Genomic DNA, 25,953 nt, shown 5'->3' with positions numbered 1-25,953 from the left:
AATACTGGAAGATAAATTTTACATTTTAAGACTAGAAATAGTTCATTCAATGGATCTCTTTATTTTTAGAATAATGGGTTTCTATTCTTAGCTCCCCTGACCTAGACTCACAGAGACACATGATATTATGTTTATTTTACTTAGTATTTTTTTAAGTGTTTAAAATTTTATGTTATTTTTATTTCATGTTATGTTATGTTGTATTTTATTTATGTATTTTATTTATGTATTTTATGTTATGTTTTATTTATTTAGTGCATTATTTTTTAATGGTCAACAATGAAAAGTTAAATTTCAGATCCTGGCTTTTTAAGAGAAACGACAAAGATCGAGGCCCACACCCCTAAACAGCAGAGAATCAACTGCAGTCAAAAGCAGCAGCCTCTACAGATAGGCAGGTGCTTTTCCGATACCCCGGGGTTCCTGCACCCCTGTGGTCCTAAGTCTTCTTTCTACCCACCCCGTCCCTCTTCCCTGCCCTGCCTCTGAAGATATGTAAATGTGTTTTTAATCTTTCCTCTTCCTCCCAGAATGAGAGCTTAGATCTTTCTTTTTTTTTTTTTTTTTTTGCGGTACGCGGGCCTCTCACTGTTGTGGCCTCTCCCGTTGCGGAGCACAGGCTCCGGACGCGCAGGCTCAGCGGCCATGGCTCACGGGCCCAGCCGCTCCGCGGCATGTGGGATCTTCCCGGACCGGGGCACGAACCCGTGTCCCCTGCATCGGCAGGCGGACTCTCAACCACTGCGCCACCAGGGAAGCCCTAGATCATTTTTCTGAACGCTTCTCTCCTTGCTGACCTACAGCCATGGCACAAAGGTCCCAGGCAGACAGAAAACACATTGCTGAAGAGCATGTTTTTGAAGTTCTACAACAATCACGTTGGCTTTTTAAAAAGACGCTCACATTGTGTTTGGCAGTAAAATGTTCAGTGTTGCAAAGGAAAAGTCTCTCTCCTTCAATGCCACATCTCTTCGTTTCTGTGCCCGTCTCAGAAGAGGAAAATAAGAGTTATTTAGCCCCTCCTACCTAACAGTGTCAAAATAATTAGCAAGCGTCAATTAAGTTACTGACGTGTTGATGTCGTAAGTTTCACAAGTATTATTATTTAGACAGAAAGCTGTGAGGCCTGCCTGTGAGCCATGCACATGAGAGTGTTTGGTAAACAACAATGGACCGATCATGATGATGAGACAAAGCTATACAATGATTGACCGGCAGAGGTGGGCGTGACACCCACCAAAAGAAGTCAGCATGTTTTAATCCATGCCTGTTCTGTTTGCTGTTTCTTATAGACCCCAGAGAATATATATGTCCTTCCTTCAGGTCTGTGCTGGTGAATTAGAGCACGTGGTCTGTATGAAAGCGGATTTTCTCCGAACCCGTCTGCACCTCCCACAACAAACACCATTTCCTGCCCCAGCATCTCAGAAGCACACGATGTGAAGCTCTCCTCCCAGCAGCTGAAGTCTCCCAGGATGAACAGACACACGAAATATGGGAGACTTCCCAGGTCTCCAGGGAGGTACTCTTGTCTTCTGTAGTCCCCTTTCATCTAGTGGAGGCAAACCCACCATGATTTTGAGCCTCAGCTCTGAAGTCTATTAACAATGTTAATGCAGTGGAGGTTACCTAGCCCCTCGGAGCCTGTAAGGTGAGGAAGCTATCATTTCCTGAGAGGGCTGCTTAGAAGGGTCTGTGTGGCCCTTGACAACCTACACAGGCCCTTCCAGATTCACATGTTGCCCTTTTCTACCGGAGCTGTGCCCTCAGGAGCTTGGTCCACAGGCACCATACCAACAGGCTCTGTTGCCACCTGACTTCCTCGGGGTTGTGCCCGTGGAGGACCAGTGCAGGACCAGAGGCGGGAGGAGAGAGAAAGCCAGGTATTGACTACCCCAGCTCCCTTCCTGCTGGGTCGTTGTCAATCAGCCTCTTGCCCCACAGAAGCCACAGTTCCCATGAGGCAGCCTTCTCCAAACAGCTACACTCTGTGGGTTCCAGGACTGGGATCCCACTCTTCCTAGCCCCAGGGGACCACAGCATCCTTTGTGGTTTCCTGAAACTCTGCCCATACTTCGGAAGTAGTTCCTTTGTTGAGCTCTCCTCAAATTCCCCGTGGGACTGTGGGGTGTCTTTCCTACCAGGACTTGGAGGATATGTGTGTGAGCGCCCGGCTGCAGACTAGAGGCTCAGTAGTGGTGTTGATGTTCACCAACTCTGCAATAAGAAAATATCCTGTGACAATGTGATTCTGCATCTGTGACTACAGAATGGTTTGGAAGTGAAACGCATGAGTGAATTCAGTTAAATACCCACAATACACAAATGGCTTTCATCAGGCTAGATATGACCTTATAAACTGAAACAGAATCTGGAAAAGTCAGAGGCCCTGGGATCACAAATCATTCTTGCTTCCTGGAGGACGGGGACAGTGAAACTTCTGGAGGAGAATTTATTCTAACAGTAGGCTTGTGGTGGTTCTCAAAGTGCAGGTCCCAGCATCACCTGGGAACAAGTTAGAAATTCAATCCCCTGGTCCCACTCCAAGCCTGCAGAAACAGAAAATCAGAGATGGAGCCCAGCAATCAGTTTTTTACCAGGCCCTCCAGGGATTCTGATGCACACAGAGGTTTCAGAAACACTGGACCTGAGTAGTTGCTAGAAGTAAACAAAAGCCTGTGTTCAGGAGTCCAGGTAGGCAAATGGCTCGTCTAGCAGGAGAGACTTCAGGAGCAGGTGAATTCAGAAGAAAAGAGCTTTGTTTTGCGGGACTCTGTCTTAGGCAGTAGGAATCGGTTCAGAACAGGACTCTAGTCCCTGAGAAGAATCGAGGTACGATCGAGGTAGCACCCCAATATCACAGGGGCTGAGAGCTACGTGAATTAGGATGCACTGGGCACCAGAAATAAGAAATGCAGGATCCTTATGAGAAGTGGAGACCTCAGCCGCCTAGTGTCTGAAATAGCCAGAAGTCCAGTTACCAGAACTGGAACTCAAGATCAAGACCAGAGAAGCATGTTGAGTGACTCAATGTGTGGGACGTGAGTATCTGGGCAGGGCTTTCTGAGTCCCTCATGTCCTAAATAGGACCGGCCCTAAGAGCCAAGGTAACTGTTTCTTCTGGTGACAACTGAAAGCTTGGCTGTGGGGAGAGGGTGAGTACAATGACCCATCTTCAGGTGGGGCCTGACCACCTCCCTCCACACCAGCCACTCACTGGCTGGCTGGCTTCCTGATTCAGCTCATCATTTTTCAGACTGACTTATATATGCAGACCTGCGGTTTTCAGGCTTCAGTGGGTGACTGGATAATTTATTGAGATACTACCCTGTGTTTTGTTCTCTGCGTTTTCTCCTTGCCTCATTCCTAGAAGTTAGCTAGTCTCCTGGTATGTTCTTTTTTTTTTTAATTGGAGCATAGTTGCTTTGCAATGTTGTGTTCGTTTCTGCTGTACAACGAAGTGAATCAGCCACATGTTTACATATATCCCCTCCCTCTTGGACCTCCCTCCCACCCACCCCCATCCCAGCCATTTAGGTCATCACAGAGCACCGAGCTGAGCTCCCTGTGCTATACAGCAGGTCCCCACTAGCTATCTATATGTTCTTGCCTTGGTGGCTTTTGTAGGGCTGGAAGCAGAAGAGAGCATCTCTGACGTCTGGGGAAGCTGAAGTTTATTGAAGGGCAGGGAGAGAGGGCAGAGGAGATGGGAAACAGGGGCGGTGGATAGTGGGCAGGAGCTTCGTAGGCAACAAGAAGGGAGGGGGAGAAGGCGGCAGAGTGAGGGGACCTTCAGCAGTGCTCCCCCTGGTAGTGCCATGCAGGTGGCAGGACCCCAAGGGGAAGGCCTGAGGTCCACTCAGTGATCACTATACCTTCAGGCCTTGGGGTTCTCAGCCTCTGGTGAAAGTCTCGTGTCCTAAAATACGGCAAAGAAACAAAGCCCTGGACGTTTTATTCTGGGGCAATAGAAGCCTCAAGTAAACCATAAGTTTCTCACAGGCATAATAATCACCTGTTGAAAGTTGGAATCCTGGGACCCACCCCCGACCTTCTGACTCAGTAGTAGCTCTGGGGAGGGGCTCCAGAGTGCCCACTATAACAGATGTTTCTGATTAAGGACTCCACTCAGAAACACTGGAAAAGGTAAAGCAAAATCTGCAGCGTTCTGCTCACACCTACAGGAGGGTCTTTTCCTTACAAAGAAGCATAATAGATGCTATCTTCCTAAAAATAAGTAATCCTAGTTCTTTGAGCAAAGCTGAGAAAATTTCTTCTGTCACTCCCAGTGCCCATAAGATCTCTCTCCACCCTTGATTATGAAAAAATTTATAACAGGTGAAAATTAAAGTAGATCCATCAGTTTCACAGTTCATACAAACCATCAGTCAATGACATAACATCCTAATGAATAATGCTACTACCCTAGAAATTGTAACTATTATGTAACTATTAAATGGGATTGTACTTGGGTGAGTGAGTTGTGGACATGCCACTTTGCTTACCGGATGTGAATCCACACCTCATTTCCATCATGGACACTTGGCCTATAATGTAAATGCGGTCACCATCCGGCTCTGTGGTTGCATCGTCTTTAGGTAATATTTGTTTGCATAGAAGAGATCAGAATGACACATTGTAACCCCATAGGTTACTTCTCCGGCTTGTAAGGATCCATGAACCTTCAGCCTAAATGGTGGATCTGTAGCAGGGGTTGGCAAACTAGAGCCAGAGGATCAAATCTGAACCACTACCTGTGTTTGTTCGGTCGATGAGCTAAGAATGGTTTTTACTTTTTTAATTGTTGGGGGAAAAAATCAAAAGAAAAATATTTCCTGAACATTGACATTATATGAAATTAAAATGTCAGTGTCCATGAAAAGCATTATTGCCACCCACCCACTTTATTCCCTTACTCCCTGGCTTTGGGTTTGTTTGGGGGTTTTTTTTTGCACTCTTCTTAGCAGCTTTGATTTCTGATAAACAGACCAGGATGTTGAAAGATTTGGTTTGGTCACGCATGTCACATTCCATTTCTCAATCCATTTCATCAATTATACATGCAAGTCACATTGACTAACAACTGGCAAAACCAAGAGGGAAACTATGGCACATCAGGAAACTGACAGCAGACACTTGTAGTATTCTGCTAATAAATAACCGATCCCAGGTGAGGCATTAAAAAAAAATTACAGAAACTTAACATCTATTCTAATTATAGGTTGTGATGAATTAGTGTGGTAAACAGTTAAAAAGGGTGGCTCCACTGCCATGCGGCCAGTGAAATTGTTGGAAAGGCAAGAGAAATGCTCTTCTTCTTGTGAAAAGATGCCCTTGTTCAACTGATGGTTATGCCTCTACCAAACACTTTTGTGAGGGATACTGTGGATTACCTCGCTCTATACCCACTCCAGGCCCTTTTAAGGGTCCTTAGACTAAACAGGCTGAAAGCACGTTTTCCAGGTGTGGTTTATAGTGCCGTTCTGTATGTGATGTGGGTGTCTCCAATTAGATGCACTCACATAAGACTCTGATTCAGAACTGAGTCATGTGGGGGGAGAGGCAGGGTACAAGGCGCTCATTTTGTGGGTACAGGGAGGTGTGGATCTGGCCCTGGCAGCTGAGGTGGCAACTTCTTGATTTGATAGCTTCCTGATCAGTGTAGAGGGGACAGCCACACTTAATGGCCTGGTTCTACAGTGTGGTTGGCTTGGGGCTCATTCCTGGTAACTCAGCCTAGATTTGTTTCTTTGCGTCTTCCAATGGTTTGGGAATTAGTATGAACACTCCGTAGTAAATACCATTCTGCATCGCTAGCCAGAGAAGATTCTATTTTCTGCAACAAAAATACTGGTTAATACATTGAATTACCCATTTTAAACTACCTTAAAGCCTGTGGTTTAAAAAATTATTAAGACTAGAGACGTGGATAATAATACATTTCTTCTGAACTTCCCTATAGCCCATGGGAAGAGACAAAGAGGGGAGGGAAGGAAAGGATTAAAAATTGTTCAAAATAATAAAGCTTGGATTGTTGGGTCACCCATGGTCATTTCACGTTTTCCGATTTTTCTGCCTAAAGATTACTGGTTTATTTATTTATTTATTTTTGGCCGCACCATGTGGCATGCAGGATCTTAGTTCCCCGACCAGGGATAGAACCAGTGCCCCCTGCATTGGTAGCATAGGACTCTTAACCACTGGACCTCCAGGAAAGTCCCAAGATTACTGGTTTAATGTCCATCTTCCCTCCTAGACTGTAAACTCCATGAGAACAGGGGGTTATATGTGTTTGGTCAACACTGTGTGTATGATACCTAGCATCCTTCTGGCTTATAGTAGCTGCACAATAAATATTGTGTGACTGTCTAAAGAGGTAGAGGCAGATAATGAACATTTCAAGGTAGGATGTGTGTCTGTTCAATAATGTTGATAGTTACCGTTTATCAAGCAACTGCTAAGAGAATAGTATTGTGCTAATCATTTTACATATATTATTTCACCCTTCTATAGAGTAGATAATAACTTCTACTTTAGAATACTTCTAGAATAATACTTCTAGAATAATGCCTTCACTTTACACATAAAGAAATTGAGTCTCAAGATATGACTGTGGAAGAATGGTCAGAGATACACCATTGCTGACTTTGAAGACAGAGAAAGGGAGCCACAAGCCAAGGAATGTAGGCAGCCTCTAGAAACTGGAAAAGGAAAGGAAACAGATTCTCCCCAAGAGCTCCAGAAAACAATTCATCCCTACCAACACCTTGATTTTAGCCCATTGAGACCTGTGCCAGACTTCTGTCCTTCAGAACTGTAAGATAATAAATTTTTGTTTCTTTTAAGCCACTAAAAAAAAAAAGAAAAAGAAATTGAGTCTCAAACAGGTCAAGTAAAAGTCATAACTAGTAATTGTGTTTTTATTCACACCCCAAAACTCTGATTTCAAAGCCCATGATGTGGCTTCTATTATACCTTATATGTTTAGTTTCAGGGATTCAGTGCCTTTTCAGTCAGCTGTGAATCTCCTCACAGCAGCTCAATCACATAGGAAACAGAGAGCTTTTAAGACACCTTCTTCCATCCATAGGAAATCCTTTTAAAAGGATTTCTGGCATTTGTCTGCATCTGTGAATAAAAATACTCCTTCATGTAGGGGGCTTCTTTCCACTCATAGAGTCATACCTGGAAGTGGCGAGACCCACCCACACATGATCTACTAGAGGCTAAGAGACAGGTTGTCTTTATTCTCAGGATTCTTTAGTGGTTCTGCCAACCAAATTCTGATAACACCAACACTAATTCTCTATGCAGGAACTTTTTCCGAGGAAACTTATTTTGCCCAAAGATTGTTTCTGTAATACAGTCATATTCACCCTGAGAGTGCTTTTTGGACTCAACTTAAAAATCCATTTTACTCAGACATAGAAAATAAACTATGGTTACCAAAGGGGAAAGTGGGAGGAGATAACCTGGGAACTTGGAATTAACAGATACACACTACTATATATAAAATAGATAAACAACAGGGACCTGTATAGCACAGGAAACTATATTCAATATCTTGTAATAACTTACAATGGAAAAGAATCTGGGGAATTCCATGGTTGTCCAATGGTTAGAACTCCACGCTTCTACTGCTGTGGGCTGGGGTTCGATCCTTTGTCGGGGAGCTAAGATTCCACAAGCCATGCAGCGTGGCCAAAAAAAAAAAAATCTGAAAAAGAGTATATATATATATATATATATATATATATATATATATATATATAAACTGAATCACTTTGCTGTACACCTGAAACATTGTTAATAAACTATACTTCAATTTTTAAAAAGAAGAAAAAATCCCTTTTAAAGGCCAATGTTGGGCTTCCCTGGTGGTGCAGTGGTTGAGAGTCCGCCTGCCGATGCAGGGGACACGGGTTCGTGCCCCGGTCCAGGAAGATCCCACATGCCGCAGAGCGGCTGGGCCCGTGAGCCATGGCCGCTGAGCCTGCGCGCCCAGAGCCTGTGCTCTGCAACGGGAGAGGCCACAACAGTGAGAGGCCCACATACCACAAAAAAAAAAAAAAAAAAGCCAATGTGACACAGAAGGAACTTGGTCGATTCTGTCACACTTTATTATCCATTTATATGTTCACACATTCATTCAACAAACACTTACATAACCTTGACTGCATGTAAGACATGGAGCTCCATTTAAATGTAGTAGTTTTCTCTCTCCAGTCACCACAGTAAAATTAGGAAGGTTGAAACAGGTTGTTCTGCAATAAATATTTTGGGGGATTACATCTTTGTACCAAGACATAAGAAAGCAGCTCCTTTCTTGTAGAAACATTTGGACAAAGCTTAATTATAGATACACATATATGTTCAACTTGGATGTGACTCATCACCATCCAAATTGATATGTAAGTGTCCCTAGGCTACATATCAAGTCACACTAGTTCAAAAACACGCCTGGTATCTGACATAAAATCTAATATTTTAAATGTAATAGATTGTCTCTTTGCTTTCTGAGGTTTCTTAGATCCTGATGCCCATTAAATGAACAAAGTTTTGTTTCTCCCCTGCTCTGTTCGTCAGAGTGCAGGCAGTGAGATAAAGAAAAAAATGAAAGTGTCAACTTCCCACAGATTTTAGATGAGATATTTTTTCTGGGACCACTTTAAACAAAGACCCATTTTCCCTGACCTTTTCGCTCAGCTGTCCTCCTGAGATGGCAGCTTGGACTCCAGTACATGATTTATTATAGATTCAATTTCAGGAGCTTTCCTGGTGGCGCAGTGGTTGAGAGTCCGCCTGCCGATGCAGGGGACATGGGTTCGTGCCCCGGTCCGGGAAGATCCCACATGCTGCGGAGCGGCTGGGCCCGTGAGCCATGGCCGCTGAGCCTGCGCGTCCGGAGCCTGTGTTCTGCAACGGGAGAGGCCACAACAGTGAGAGGCCTGCGTACGGCAAAAAAAAAAAAAAAAAAAAAAATTCAATTTCAGGTGGAGAATGCACTCAAACAAGAGATGAAAGCTCATTACAGTTATACCTGCAAGGATCAGTCACTGCAGTTCAAAGTCTATTAGAAAGGTTATAACTTGCCCATAAAAATTTAGCTTTGGGCTCAAATACAGCATATGAGTTTCTAGCCTGTAAGTACCTTAAAATCAGAAAACTCAATTAGGTACTCCTAAATTAAATGGCTGGTAATTGGCAGAGAATTGAATTTTGATGTTTTAAAATTTCTTGCCAAAAGCTTGAGACATTTTAATGTTTGAAAATATGGTGTAGCAATTAGAGTAAGAAATTTGAGAAGTCAGTTTAAATCCACCCATCTCTCCCACCTCTCTGACAACGGGAGACACTTCTTCAGTATTTCTGTACTGGTGTTTCTCTAAATGGAAAAACTGTAATGATATTTACCTTTTCCCAGAAGGTGTCAAGGAACTAATTTAATGGCTCTAATCCTCTTTTCAAGTTCAGTAATGCACTCTTCTAAGGAAATTCCTCCACCTCCCAGGTCCTCTATGGTAATTAAGCACAGACCCACCCAACCCCTCAGAAAGGAAGAGTTTCCTTTGCTTCCGTGCGACTCTTCATTCCCGTCTGTCTGAAACAAGAAAGGGATTTTTCTCTTTGCTAGTTCCCTGCAGAGAGGGGTTGGTGCCTCAGAGAGGAGAAAGGATTTAATAGTTTGGCCCACCCAGGTTTGAAATGCAAGTCCCGCTTTCTAGATGTGTGGATTGTTTTCTTGTTTGTGAAGTGAGGACTGCTATTTGTGAGGCATGAAAAAGTAGCAAAAGAAAAATGCCCAGTGCACAGGGGACAATCCATGGTAGCTGCAACCTCGAGCACACAGCCAACAAGTCCAACACTTTACCAACCCACTGGCCAGCCCTGCAGGTCTCCCTCCCATCCCTGGGGAACCCTGACAACCTAGGAAAATCAAGTCTAGGCAGGCAGGGGCTCACCCTCATACAGAGAAGCAAAAGAGATGATGTGGATTAGGGAAAGACACTCAGATGTTGCTCTGCGGAAGATGCTCCAGGGATGAAGGGTATTTTCATATCCCGAAATATGATGTCAGGATTTCCCAACCAGTAGCATGGCCTGCCTTTTCCTAAATAATTAGTTTTCATAATGACTTCTAATACGAATTTGCTTATTTAATGGGAATACCACATGCAATTCTGTATTTCTTAGTAATGCACTAAGGAGCAATAATAGTCAAAGCTCAGAAAGATTATTAAGACTAATACCCAGATGTAGTTAAATGCATTAAAAAGCTTTAGTAAAGAATGTGCACTATGGATCCCACTCATAGTCTTGGCTTTTGCTGAGGGTCCATTAAAGGCACAGCATGTTATCAATGCAAATGAGTCCCCAGTGAACAGCTCTCCTCCATCTTAAAATGAGGTGGCATAAAGCTGAAGCTGAAATATTCTGGAAATTACTGAGTAATTATAACCATTTTCCCCAGTGTTTTATATAATATACTTGTATAGCATTTTTAATATTTAGTGTCTTGTGCAAACAACAGTTTCCAAATTGGTTAATAGGGTATAATAAAATACTTTTTCGTGATATCTCAAAATGTTATTTTATCTTCCTCCTGAGGGTCCCAATGCAGATAAATAATAGACACCAGGCCAAGTTAAATGCAAATAAAGTTTATACTACTGAATCCTCGTGATCCAACATTTCGTTGATCAAGAAAACTTCTAGACTATTCGTCTATATAAAAACCCACCTCTGGGCTTCCCTGGTAGCTCAGTGGTTGAGAGTCCGCCTGCCGATGCAGGGGACACGGGTTCGTGCCCCGGTCCGGGAAGATCACACATGCCGCGGAGCGTCTGGGCCCGTGAGCCTGCGCGTCCAGAGCCTGTGCTCCACAACGGAAGAGGCCTGCGTACCACAAAAAACAAAACAAAACAACAAAAAACACCTCTCCCTGTAATTAATTATTATAATTTTATTCTCTGATGAGCAACCCATCAAAAATATTTTTAAGTATTTTCTGCTTGAGAGGACTAAATAAGGTTTATTTTTTTTCTCAGTAGGTGTTGTAATTGGAGGTGAAATTTACATAATATAAAGTTAGCATTGTAAAGCATACAGTTCAATGGTATTTAGTACGTTCACAATGTTATGCAATTACCACCTCTATCTGGTTCCAAAATGTTCATATCATCCCGAAAGAAAACCCCCGTACACAGTAAGCAGTTATACCCAATCTCCACCTCCCCACCCCATCCCCAGCCCCTGGTTACCACCAAGGTTTGATTGCTTTAAAGCTGCTTACAACCAATTAGAGGAAGGAATTTTTGTCTTTACCAAGGCCGGCCGAGTGACCTGGAGCACTCATTAAATATGGAGATTCCGGGCTTCCCTGTTGGCGCAGTGGTTGAGAGTCCGCCTGCCGATGCAGGGGACACGGGTTCGTGCCCTGGTCCGGGAAGATCCCACATGCCGCGGAGCGGCTGGGCCCGTGAGCCATGGCCGCTGAGCCTGCGCGTCCAGAGCCTGTGCTCCGCAACGGGAGAGGCCACAACGGTGAGAGGCCCGCATACTGCGGAAAAAAAAAAAAAAAAAAAAGGAGATTCCTGGGCCTCTGCCCAAAGATTCCAACGCAATCAGTCCTGAAATACCAGCTTAGAAGCCATTTGTCCAGACCTCTCAACCCACCAGGGAGCTTTCTCTACCCCTAATAAATACCTTCAGCCTAACAGGGTGATGGACGTGTGAAGAGACGTCCCTTTGAGAAGTGTCTTCTGATGGAAATGGCAAAGCAAGATGCAGTGGGGAGCAGGCCATGTCAGAGGAGGGTTTGGACAATAATGCAGATGTCTATACAGCTGTCCCTCAGTATCAGAGGGGGATTGGTTCCTGGACTCCCACAGATACCACCCATGGATGCTTAAGTCCCTTATATAAAATGAAGTAGTACAATCAGCCCTCCATATTCACCGATACCCAAGGTCGACTGTATGCCCGAGTAGAGAGGGGTACAGTGAGGAAGCTTCTACTGGAGTGTCCTACTGAGAAGGAAGGAAGGTAGGAAGGAGGGAGAAGGGGAATAAGGAGGGGAGGGAGGAAGGAGGCAGGTAAGGAAGTAGGTATGGCATTCAGTGTACCTGTGATCAACTTTTGACAGAAGGTGAGCTGTTGCTCATTTTCATTAGGGAGGAGAAAGGAGAAGACAGACTGGTGCAAACACAGGCAGCGTATGGATTTGGTGGTGGGAACGTAAGGTGCTTCCTGACTGATGTCTTCAGCTTTCTCTCCACAGCCTAATACATGATTCATTGCCGAGAGTGGGTGGCGTGTGTGTGGGAGTGTGCGTCTCCTCCTTAGAGAAGGAAAAAGGCTTGAAGTTTCAAAGAATGAGAACAAGCTTTCTAGAGAAGCTGAGCGAGTTTGCAGGGCTGTGCTGAGTGTGGTAATTACGAATGTGCAGTGATTCCAGTTCTGCTGGTTGTGGCATTTTCTCGGCAGGCCCATCTCTCCCCTGTGTGGTCAAGGCAAAGCAAGTGTGGAAGTTTATCTGTGGTTCAGGCTTCCCTGGAAGAAAGAAGCGTGAGGGCAATAACGCATTTGCAAGGGAAGAAATTCAGACTCTCTCATGAATACAGAGAGCTTAATAGAGAAACGATTTTCATCATGGGTGAAAATGCTAGGAACTGATTAAGTATTTTCCCCATCCTCAGCTAGGGCTCTTTCTTTACTCCGTTCCCTGTCCAGCCTTATCACAAATATTCCTTTCCGACAGGGTACATTTTTAATGACCTTTAAAAAATGTACTTGTCATGAAAAGCCAATTCACGTAAGAGCTAAGACAATTTGATAATGTGAAAAATGCTTCAGACTCACTCGCAAGGAAATGAAAACTTATTTGCTAAAACACAATGTATTGTCTTTCAATGTCCAGCCCCTACCACTCATTTTGTATATGGGAGGAATTTCCATTTCCCTTGATTCAAGTTTCCGTGTGGAGACACTGTCACCAGGAAAATTCCTGATCTTTCTTCCTTCCCCCTCCCTCTTCTCCCTAAGCAGGGGGAATGAGTGACTTATCTAATGAAACTGAATTTTCCCACCCTCAGACTCTTTTTCTCTTGCCTGTTTTTGTGAACCAACCTATCTGCAAAATACATATGTCCTCGTTTGCTCTGTGTCTCATGGCAAGCGGTCTGCTCCTGGTGGGTCCTGGGTTTAGCCTACCTGCATCCTGCGATCACGTGGATAAATCTGTTTAACTCAGGTCTGACGAATCAGCAAATCCAGTGGGCTACTGATGTAAAACCATATTTTCTAAATTTATCAGTAATAAAACTGATATTTGGTTCGATAAAAAATTAAAAAAGGAAACACTTAAAGTACTATAGCTTGTTGCCCAGGACAGAGCTCAGAGCTTCCCAAGCTTCTCAGTTCACGGTGCCCTTAGTGTCTCAGTAATTTCTTCCTGATGCTGTAGGCCCAGAAAGATACCTGACAATTCTATTTATTAAGTCGTTAGGTCCAAAGAACAGAGCAAGTACTTTTGTCCTAACAATTTACTAGCTGTTTGGGGGGAAAAAAAAAAAAGCATAATTCGAAAGAAGTAATAAGAGCTGTTTCATTCTTAATAGTCACAATTACTTACCAATAGTACGTGTGTGCCTGTTGAGCCCCACACAGCTTCTGAAATCTTAGAGTCAGGTAAAATTCTTATTTATCACAGCAATCTCTAAAAACAAACAACTCTGCAGACATATTTCATCGAGGGTGGGATGACATGGGGGTTGGGATTGACATATAAACACTAATATGTATAAAATAGATAAGTAATGAGAGCCTGTTGTATAGCACAGGGAACTCTACTTCACTTCTCTGTACAGTAGAAACGAACACAACATTGTAAAACAACTAGACCCCAATTAAAAAGTAAAAGATATTTCATCAAGAGAAATGTAATGTGATCTCATTTTGAAACTGTGAATTCCCTTGAGCTATTGGTTCATGTGCTGTTCAGCAGATGTTGAACATCGCTGCGGTTTCCTCAGAAATTTGAATCATTCCTTGGCATTCCTGTGAGTTTGTTGGGGTGTCCCAGGGACCTATGGTGTACAGTTTGGAACCACGGGACCTGGAGATAAGAATTCTGTTTCATCGGGCTTCCCTAGTGGCGCAGTGGTTGAGAGTCCGCCTGCCGATGCAGGGGACACGGGTTCGTGTCCCGGTCCGGGAAGATCCCACATGCCGCGGAGCGACTGGGCCCGTGAGCCATGGCCGCTGAGCCTGCGCGTCCGGAGACTGTGCTCCGCAACGGGAGAGGCCACAACAGTGAGAGGCCCGCGTACCGCAAAAAAAAAAAAAAAAAAAAAAAAAGAATTCTGTTTCACGCTTGGAGCTCACACCACTGTGCCCTCCTGCTCCCCACCCCCATCATCATGGGAAAAATGATGCTGATATTGAACACAGACAAAGGTCACAGAAGTAAAAACAGGCCTAGCATCTCAGTAAGAAAGGCAGAGAACCTCCACCTTATGGATTGATAAGCAAAGATCAACATCCCATCCTAGACCAGACTTCAAGGGCCAGGAATGATGTGGGATGAACAAAAAGAGAGTCACACAGAGTCAGAACTACTGGTTCAAGCTCCCCGATTATAAGTCTTCTCCAGTTCCTTAGAGAGGAATAGAAGACTATATCGCGTTAAATATCTGTGTATACTCTGCTGATCTGCCTCTGAAGGGCAAGACAGTTGAGTGGAAAGAACATGACTGTTGGAGATAAATGGACCAGGTTCCAAGACCAGTTTTCTCATTTACAAGTTTGTGATCGTGGGCAAGTAGTTCAACCTCTCAGCCAGTTGTTGCTGAGTTTGGTAAGAAAGTTATGATACCACCTGCCTCAATAATAGTTGAGGCTGAATGCCATAGTATATAAAATCTGTCTCACACAATAAACCCTTATTGTGTGGTGATTATTCTCATTTTGTTAATGTTTTTCAGAAGGAAACATAAGAAAAATTCTTATTAAGGTCAACTATTAAGAGAAGGAAAAACAAACAATCACTAATTTTCATGAGAATTATCAGGCTGTTGCTTTCCTAGTTAATCACCCTGGAGTAAATAGCAATAATTGGAGGCAGATCAGAATTAGATAACCACCACAAAGTGGTGACCACCAAGTGGACCAGTGGCATTTTCGGCTCAGTTTCCCATTTTCTAAAAGCAAAGAAAGTACATCTTATTCCTCTGGGGAAAGTGCTTAAATGATTTCTGGGTTCCTGCAGCCCAGAATCATAAAAAACAGAGATTAACTTTCCAGGTCCCTGACTTGCACAGGTATCTTCCAAGGCCTTGAGAGAAACCCTAGTGATATGTTCACATGATCATATGCTTTTGTAAAATTTGCTAAGGTAGTAGACAGTTGACTCTTGTTATTTGCAGTAATTATACAATTTTATAAAGTCACTATGAGAGCTGAATTAGTGAATATTGAATCGTTGCTCCTAGCAGAAATACAAGGTTAGGTTCCTGTGAGCCCCTGGTCACAACATTTTTGTCAACTGATCAATACATATCCATAACTTTATTTTATATGTGGTTCTGTTTAAAGACTTATATAATATATACTGTTGACTCATTGACATTGAGCTCACCACCAACAGACTATAATAATTCTTGCCTGAATGAAGCTTATTCAAAATGTATTTTCTCCACAAGGCACCTCACAACCTTCTTCCACTTAGGAACACTAGACAGCACTTTAGCGCTACACTTCAGGGTCACTGAACTAGCAAAATCAACAAAAATGCAAAAAATGTGGTACTGAATCGCCTGCAGAAAGGACACTTGTTTACAGCATGAGAACTGAGATAAGAAGGCAGGGCGTCACCCTGTTCAACCTCATCTGGGAACTTGCACATCGAACAACTCAAGTTTTTCATTTCTCTGTACCTATCTATCAACCACCACCAAAAAAGTGCTGCAAATATTGCTTTTGGGTTACACGTAAATTTTAGTGAGTCAGCAAATTCATAAACACAGAATCCACAAATAATGAGAATCAACTGTACATTTGCTGTAATTTGTTAAGAACACTGTATTTATCCACTATGACGTTTCTTCCATCAGACTTCCTCTGCTGTCTGGTGGAGTTAGAGTGGCTATATGGATTCTGAGGATCCAACTAAAGGGAAGTTTAGTTGGGAATAAATTTATTTGATTTTACTGATGTATATTTATGTGGTTTCCAGTCACTTCCATGTTGTTAGTACAAGCTGTCCTGGAGTAGGAATGTCTTCTAAGAGTAACCTACTGTCTACGGAGCAAACCCAGCCAACATCATGACATAAAAGTATGAGAGCCATATATCTGGAAAAGATGAAAACTCTAATTCAAAAAGATACATGCATTCCAATGTTCATGGCAGCACTATTTACAATAGCCAGGACATGGAAGCAACCCAAGCATCCATCGACAGATACGCAATGGAGTATTCCGCAGCCATAAAAAGAATGAAATAATGCCATTTGCAGCAACATGGATGGACCTAGAGATGATCATACTAAATGAAATAAGTCAGACAGAGAAAGACAAATATCATATAATATCATATATATGTGGGATTTAAAAAAATGATACAAATGAACTTATTTACAAAACAGAAATAGACTCACAGACATAGAAAACAAATTTAGGATTACCAAAGGGGAAACGGTGAAAGGAATAAATTAGGAGTTTGGGATTAACAGTTACACACTACTATATATAAAATAAACAACAAGGACCTGCTGTACAGCACAGGGAAATATATCCAATATATTGTAACAACCTATAATGGAAAAGAATCTGAAGAAGAATATATATATATACACATATATACATATATATGTGTGTATAACTGAATCACTTTTCTGTACACCTGAAACATTGTAAATCAACTATACTTCAATTTGAAAAAAAAAGATGGGGCCCAGAGACTGTATCAGTCTATGAGTGTTCTCTATGGCACTTGGCATCACAGTCTGCCAGCAACAGAGGAGAAAAGATGTTTGAAACACGTGGGACCAGAAACTAGTCTGTGGAAAATTCTTCCAATCAACAGATGTTTAAATCTTAAGTGGAAGATTTACTTCTCATGACATCTAGTCAAATTGGAAATTCACTCCTGTTAAGAACATGCTTGATAATAGCAAATATGCAATAATAAATGAAACATATTTCTTTATCTTTCTTTTTGAATAGTTATTATGCAAAATAGAATTTATCAGATTTCCTTCTTTTGTAAAACACGCTTAGCAATATTGCAAACAGAATTTCTGTGAGAAGTTGAATGTCTCATTCATCTCAATTATCAATAATAAGAAATAAATTTCAATCAAACATACTAGCAGATCGAATTACTTTCTATTTTCTTCATGAAAATTTATTTTTAAAAGCCATTATCATATGAAGAGGAAATTTAGGAGTACACAGGCAAAATATAAGAAAGGTGTGCCAAGTAGTTAATTAATAATAAATATTATATTGTTTTTCCAGATTTTGTGATGTTTATGATATATTCTGTATTTTTAAAGTATAATTTGTTGAGATTATTTTTCTAACTTTAATTAAATATTTAATTTCATAACCACTTTTATATATTTTTCCTTAAACATGATCTACAAAATTGTATAGCCTTAATATCCACCAAAACCTGGATCCATCCCCAATGTGAAGAATTTCTTTAGAAAAATATCTTTACTACAATGTCTCCTCCTAGACGGGAAGTAAAATGGAATCCAGTATCTTAAACTCTGGCAACCTTCACTCCAAAGCAATGTGCAAACATGTTATGAAATAACCTTCCAGAGAATTCACCACCCATGGCCCACCAGTGAACCAGACCCACGCAGAGGCCTCAGGGACACTAGGAGGAGGTGGTATCACGTGTATCCAGGGCAGGTGCTTGCCCTGAGGATCCAGTGTTCCACAGGTGACGTCACTTTCTTTACTCCACCTAAACTAAGCAAACTGGAAGGTAACTTTACAACTGTTTTTTTAAAAAAGAAACAAATCTACTTCCTTGAAATATACTCTCTACATGAAAACAAAGAGCCCAGTTGCCCAGCAGCTATTATTTAGTGATAGGTAAGTAGGTAGGTAAGGGGATGGATAGGTGGATGGCTAGATGAAAGAAAGAAGGAAGGAAAGAAGGAAAGAAAGAAAGAAAGAAAGAAAGAAAGAAAGAAAGAAAGAAAGAAAGAAAGAAAGAAAGAAAGAAAGAAAGAAGGAAGGAAGGAAGGAAGGAAAGAAAGAAAGAAAAAGATAAAGAAAGAAGGAAAGAAAGAAAGAAAGAAAAAGGGAAGGAAGGAAAGAAAGAAAGAAAGCAAGGAAGGAAGGGAAGGAAGGAAAGAAAGGGAGGGAGGGAGGGAGGAAGGAAGGGAGGGAGGAAGAAAGACAGGGAGAAAGAGAGAAGAAAGAAAGAAAGGGAATGAGAGAGAACTTGGGCAGATGTTAAATGTCTTTGTCTTATATGGAATTCAATATTTTCCCCAAATATATACATCTTAATTCCCTAGGTCTTCTGATAGATCTTCTGATTGTACCATGTGCCTCAGAATACTACTCCCTGTATTAGCTGACTTTGGGAGTTAGAGAAATGCACTTAGATGCTCTGGGAACACAAACAACTGCTCTAAACCTTCGCCCGCTTCATTAAATGACAAAAAGCCTGCAGGACTGAGCTACAGTTCCAGAAGTTACTGTCACTCAACTGACACAAGTAAAAGCTTTGGGAAGAGAAAGGAGAAAAGGTTCATGTGAGAGGATGGGTGGGGAGAAGTGGAAAGCAAAGGGGAGTGAGAAGGGCAAGGGTGGTGAGCACAGTCAGCACAGCCATGGCCAAGTCTGGAGAAGCCCAGGGGAGATGCTGGTGAAACAACCAGGGCTAGCAGCCACTCTCAGCCTAACCTCCGAGGCCAGGGCCTCAGGGAATTCCATCTGGACTTAATGTGGAGCCCCAGAAGCAGCAGCTCAACCCATACCATTGTCCAGAGAATTTCCAGAGGCTGAGGCAGTAAGGAGCAATCTGCCTCAGTGCTCTTTGATCCAGAATTTATTTATTTATTTATTTATTTTGCGGTACGCGGGCCTCTCACTGTTGTGACCTCTCCCGTTGCGGAGCACAGGCTCCGGACGCACAGGCTCAGCGGCCATGGCTCACGGGCCCAGCCGCTCCGCGGCATGTGGGATCTTCCCGGACCGGGGCACGAACCCGCGTCCCCTGCATCGACAGGCGGACTCTCAACCACTGCGCCACCAGGGAAGCCCCAATCCAGGATAATTTAATTTCCTAAAGCACCCACTGTGTGGCCCTAGAATTCATTGTTCTTTCTGCTCTCTCGTCGACTTAGGGCATTCCAATTAGACAGTGACCAAAGAAAAAAATCAGGAAAGGCGATTAGGTCTATCTATAAGTCTGATCCTACCGTGTAAGGAGAAGTGGGAAGTAGGAAGAAGGAGGAAGCTGACCTTGACCTGCTATTTGTCTGAGCAGAGAACAGAGCAGGGTGGAGAAGGTGGGAGAGAGGGTAGGGAGGGAAAAATAATTGGAAAACATTCAACATATCAACCTCCTGTGGCTCTGACTGACACCAGCTTCAGGATGAAGGTGCTGCTGCAACTTTCTGGAGCACCCTTATTGCTAGCACTGGAGAGAAAATTCTGTCCTAATTTTAATTTTTTTAATAAACCTATTCAGTGTCAGTACAATTCTTCTACATTAACATCTATATCTTGTCTTCCGGAGAAGAAAAGAAGGAGAAGAGACCACAATGGGGACGTGGCCTTCCCCAGCTCTGGCATGGTCCTGCCCTGATCACTAGAACATTTCTGGGGTAATATGCAGAGAAAGAGAGGAAACTTCCACTAAGCCCATTTTCTCCCAATTTGGGGTCAGCTTTTGGAACCAATACTATGTTGGGTGATCATATGAAATTTGACTTACAGATAAATTTCTACCAATGAGTACAGGAAGTACCTATTAAACTTCTGTTTGTTTAATATGGTGCATGTGAAGTCTTATATAACCTTGTCATTTTATCCCAGCTCCATCTGGCAAAAGAAAATATATTTTGTGAAAGAAAGATTCATTTCAAAACAAAAACATCATTTTGGTGTTTGGATCAGTCATCCCAAAGTGCTAGTGAAGATATAATTAAGTAATTTGATTTGCCACTAAAATAACTACCTTTATTTACTTGTTGCCATGATGCTGGGCTAAATCTCCTATTGCATCATCGTAGTCCTCTAATTACAAAAGAGAGTTGTTTTTCTATTTGGCCCTTCAGGGTTCAGTGTCATAGTGTGATTGGTTAACATCCATTCCAGCTCAGACGCCTAGTTTAAGCTGATCATGGCAATTCCTTTCCCCCTCCACTGACTTCTCAGAAGTGGATAGGGATTGCCCATTTGAGCTGAAAGGGAATGCAGAGAGCCAATCTCAGGGCTTCTAGGAAAAGCAGCCCGTCTATCCCTCCCCGATGATGGTGAGCACGGTTGATTTTGGCAGCTGATATGAGCCTTACTGAGATACTGTCGCCACACTCAAATTAACATCATTCAATAATGATTTAAGGGACTTTCCTGGTGGTGCAGTGGTTTAGACTCTGTGCTCCCAATGTGGGGGTCCGGGTTTGATCCCTGGTCCCGGAACTAGATCCCACATGCATGCCACAACTAAGAGTTTGCATGCCACAACTAAGAGTTTGCATGCCACAACTAAGGAGCCCGCCTGCCGCAACTAAGACCTGACACATCCTAATTAACTAATTAAAATGATTTAATAAAAGGGAATTACAAAGGTAGGGGCGGGGTGAAATGAGAACGCAAGGAATAAAGCAGCACCTTAGGGCAAGATGCAGGAGGGCTCTCATCACACTCGTTCCCAAAAGGCACAAGGGGCAGGGGTTACAGAACCCAGGAGAGAGTGATGGAGAGAGGCTCACCTTGAGAAGAACTGTGACTTGGATTAAGGAATGTGGTCAGCACACCTTGACCTCACAAGGAGGAAGCCAGATGAATAAATATCCAAGCTTCATTCTCTTCTCTCTGCTCAGTTTCCTTCAAGGTCTTCCTATTGGCGGAATCCAGGCAGAAGCCAGCAGATGAGGGAGCCCACTCATGTAATCCATACAGGTGGGCCTCACAGGGCACAGAGCAGACAGAGAAGTGCAGAGGGTGGGTCTGAAGGGATAACTGAAAAAGTCCAAAACACTTTTGCTTTATTAAGCCTGCAAGGAAGGCAGCCAAAGATTGAAGACGGCGCTGTAGAAGTCACAGCAGAGACAAAGCACCTGGGTGACTAATGACAAGCAGCCCTAAACTCTGCCCTATCTCTGGACTCTCTGCTCTCTAAGACAAGTTTCCATATTGTTCAAGCCTGTTGAACTCATAGGAGCTGTAACCTGCTGCAGAAACTATCCTGACTTCAGTGCTTTTTCAAACTGCAAGTGGTAACCCGTTAGCGGGTGGTGAAATCAGTTTAGTAGGCTAAAAACAGCCCTTTTTAAAAATGGAAGGGGGGCTTCCTTGGTGGCGCAGTGGTTAAGAATCCGCCTGCCAATGCAGGGTACACGGTTCGAGCCCTGGTCCGGGAAGATCCCACATGCCGCGGAGCAACTAAGCCCGTGCGCCACAACTACTGAGCCTGTGCTCTAGAGCCTGTGCTCTGCAACAAGAGAAGCCACTGCAATGAGGAGCCTGCGCACCTTAACGAAGAGTAGCCCCCGCTCGCCGCAACTAGAGAAAGCCCGCGCGCAGCACAGACACCCAACACAGCCAAAAATAAATAATTAATTTTTTTAAAAAATGGAAGGGAAAAGAAAACAGAAAGACTAAAATAGAATATCTGAGAGTGCATCACACAATAAAAGAATAAGTATCTTTTCATGAAACTTATTTCAGTCATGTACACATACACATGCATACTTATACTAGACATGTAAAATGTATTTCTTACTATGAGTCAGGGTTTAAAAAAAGTTTGAAAGTCACTCTGCTAACGGACAAAACAAGTTTTTCCTTCAGAAGTTTCTTCTCAGGCATATTGTGCATTCAGGAAATCACCTCAGCAACAGAAGCCTGCAGGGCATCTTTAAGAGCACAGCAGTCTTTGTGATTACAGCTTCTAGAATTCTCTATCTGTGAAGAATAGGCTACAGGGTTCCAGAGGCTACAGGGCTCTCTATAGTAATAAAATGTTTCTCACTTATTTTTATTTTTTAATATCCAATGTGTTTTCAAAGTTTTGCCACTTTCTATGCAAACAAATGCCCCACTCCTAATTTCTGCAGATACCGAAGAATGGTTTGAGTTCCAAACTATCAGTACTCGATTTCTTTTATCCTGATTCTAAAATTCTCTCCAAGACAGGAGAACTGCTAGTTTTCCTTACAGGGCCCGTTCACAATTCCTTATTGTAAGATTTATCCTGCCAACCAAGCGTGCTATACTAGTAGGTACTTACTCTGAAAGTTCTAGCAAATATAAAGGGCCCCCTGATATCTGCTAGTAAAACACTGAACAGAATTTCGAGTTCATTTTTGAAAGATTAAAATGCAGTAATTTCCAGTGTCTCTTCACTTTACTGTCAGACGATCCTTTTGTCTGGTAATATAAAGCATTTAAAACTAAGGGGCTTAAAGAAGTGTTCCTGCCCTTACGAATGCTTTCACCTGCAAGTAAAAGATAAGTAAGAAAGACTTTCAATGATCTGAGCTAACAAGTTGTCCAGAGGTAGGCAGTTCTGGGTTCCATTTTGGGAGCAGTAGCTAAAAATGACATCAAGTATTCAGGCTCTTTTTATATTTCCACTCTGCCATTTTTAGTACAGTGTCTCTTTATCCAGTCATCTCATCACTTCATGGTTACAGGAAGACAGATGTAGCTACAAGCAAGTTATCCTCACTTAGCTACTTTCAAGACAAGAAGAGAGGCTTAGAGGTCAAAGGGCTTTTCACAATTCTCTGTATTTTTCACCAGGAAAATACTCTTTTCTAGAAGCTCCTTCTCCCAACACATTCCCTTACATCTTTTCAGCCAGAAGTTGGTCATATGCAAAACACTAGACCAACTACTGGCACACAGGAACCAGATCACCATGACTGGCTAAGACCCGTGAGATTCATTCCCTGTAGATGACAACCTGCCTTGAGATTTAGGAATCTGAATGAAATCGGAATTCTGTTGGCTTGCCAAGAGAAAATGGTGGATAAGAGCCTTTGACAACACCTTCCTCCTCTCATTCTGCTAGCAAAATTGGACTGTCTCATTGGAACAGGTTAAATGACTTTTGTAATGTAAGCTCATTGGAAAGGCTCTTGGAAACAGAGGTCATCGGTGTGCTTTCTCCATACTGAGTAAACTTTTGAAAACTGTGGAAACAGAAACAAATGACCTGACACTCTTAAACCTCAGCTTCTGCAGAAGAAGCTTTAACTAAAAATTTTCTATGCCAAATGCCTTCTAGAATGAGACTAATGTTGTACAAATCTAAGTCAGGTACATGAGTCAATTAGAATGAATAGCCAAGGATATCTCAGATTTGGTTTTAATTCTCTGCATATCTGTATTCCACAAAATCTTAAGAACAATTCCAATTTGTTCTATTATGTGCTAAGTATACATCCATGTTAACATACATATACAACAAAAACTAGATTAGTTATTCCTTTGGTTGACATAAATCTGAAAATACCTCCCCACTAGATCACTTCATTATTTAGAGCAAAATATCATAAATTCCTGGGGAAAATCAAAACTGCTCACTTGCATAGTGAAAATCTTGATAAGATGCTCTTATAGAAACTGGCTCTTTTTTTTTTTTCAGATCAAATCTATTTATTAAAACTGAATACCAGATCAGTATTCCACTAAAATGTTCAAATTATCAGCTAGGTTTTCTAGTCTGAATAGCAGTCATTCCTGCACTGTCAAAAACTCAGAGAAGCACTATATGACAAACTATTAGCATCACACATTTAATGTTTGAACTTGCCTTGGACTGAGACGTTCATGCTTACAGACTTTGCGTAGTGATAGCCGCCAATAGATATAGATCTCTTACGCTAGGGGGGACTGTGCTAGACATTTTCCAGACACATTCTCATTTAATCCTCACAAGTCTGGGATGAAGGCATTATTTTCAAAATTTTACATATGAGGTAACTTCTTAGGAAGACGATGTAAACATTGTGCGGTTACCAAAATAATAGATTTTGTATTGTCAAGCATGTTGAGGTCATTATTATAAATCTATTGTAATAGATTTAGTTATAGCTTGAATTGGATATTTTACATTTGCTGAAGTCCATGGAATTTAGAGTCATGATTTACTTAATTTGTTTAGATATTCAAGTTCTTTGTTTATAAACAAGAGAAACAGATTCTGGTTAACTGAAGTAAAGCTGAAACATATCGGGAGAACATGGAGTAGCTCACAGAATCAAAGAGGAATAAATAACTGGATCATTGGAAGAATAAGAAACACAAAAATTTCCAACATCTAGGTAGCAGGAACTAATGGACCAGCTCCTTCAGGAAAACAGCATAGAGACGATCCATTATGCTCACTTCCTTTGGACATGGCTCACAATTCTAACTTCTAGTAGGTTAAATCTGATTGGCCAAGCTTGGGTCACATGCCTAACTATTTTTCAAGAGGAGAGTAGGGATCTTTATTATTGGCATAAATAGGGAAAGAGGAGTTCCCTAAGGGAAAAAGAAGGTGCTGCTTCCAGAAGATGAAGGAGGGGACCCTGGGTTGGCAAAATCACGGGTTGTCCATGACAGTACATTGCAGAGCTGGGATTCAAACCTCAAACCACGCCAAATCTTTTGCTCTTAACCATTTTCCTATTTCTTTTTTTTCAATCTCTCATTAGTAAAATAATTCCAGTGGAGCAAAGTGAGATAAATATATGATAATTATTGCATAGGGCATGGCATTGCTGTATACATATTCAATGATTAATACCAGCACTCACAGAAAAGCCTCGAGGGGATCCAATGGCAGGTCTTGCTGATGATTTTGGCATCTTGTCTGTTGATCTCCTTTGTGCCATGCTGGCCTGCTTGTTGGGAAGCTCTGTTAGCAGCCAGACTCATCTAATCAACCAAATCTGGGATCTCTGAGGAGTCTTAGTTCAGTTCAATTGCAAAAGTGTGCACTTCCTTTTTCCATCCGTCTGACATCAGAAAAGTAACATTATTACTACTCTTAGTGTCATCTAGCAGTTTCATTTGTGGTTTACTGTTCCAGTATCAGCTCTGGGAAACAAAATATCAACTCATATTTTAAAATTTCCAAGTTCCTTTTTGATGTAAAGATTTATTTTTCTACAAAATTTCCATGGTTTTCATTAATGTGTAAAGAGAAAACTCAGATTATAAGATTTTGCTTTTTAAGTTAAAGGTAGGTGTCAGATTGTAAAGTAGCCATCTAAAAGTCCCTTTGATATTTTAAAGTTCTCACCATTCAATATTTTTATTCTTTAAAGCTGTAACATGTATTATTGTGAAATGCCTGAAGGCTTCATTTGGAATTATGAAACCAGGCTTCTTTTTTTCTCATAAAATATTGTATGTATTTTAGTGTAGCTTGGTCCTAGTGAGTAAAACCAAATAAAACCTAGCAAGAAATAAAGAAAGAATGAAAGAATGGAAGGAAGAAAGAAAGGGAGGGGGGAGGGAGGGAAAAGAAAAGAAGAGAAGAGGAAAGAAAAGAAAAAAAATAAAATAAGAATTATTCTTCACTACCGTTTATTGAACCTGTCAGGACATGGGGTAGGGTACACATCTACACACACAATCTCAATTGATGGCAAAGACAATTACTACTAAAAATAAATATCAGTTTGTGAAGGAAATGAAAGGATAAAGTGAAACAAGGAACCATGACATTGGCCCAACAAAATGGCTGTGTTAAATTGAA

This window comes from Delphinapterus leucas, chromosome 12 (assembly GCF_059928025.1).
Source record: "Delphinapterus leucas isolate spDelLeu-1000000601 "Yukka" chromosome 12, BTC_Dleu_Yukka2, whole genome shotgun sequence".
NCBI classification, from domain to species: Eukaryota; Metazoa; Chordata; class Mammalia; order Artiodactyla; family Monodontidae; genus Delphinapterus; species Delphinapterus leucas.
Note: the sequence above shows the minus strand (reverse complement) of the source record.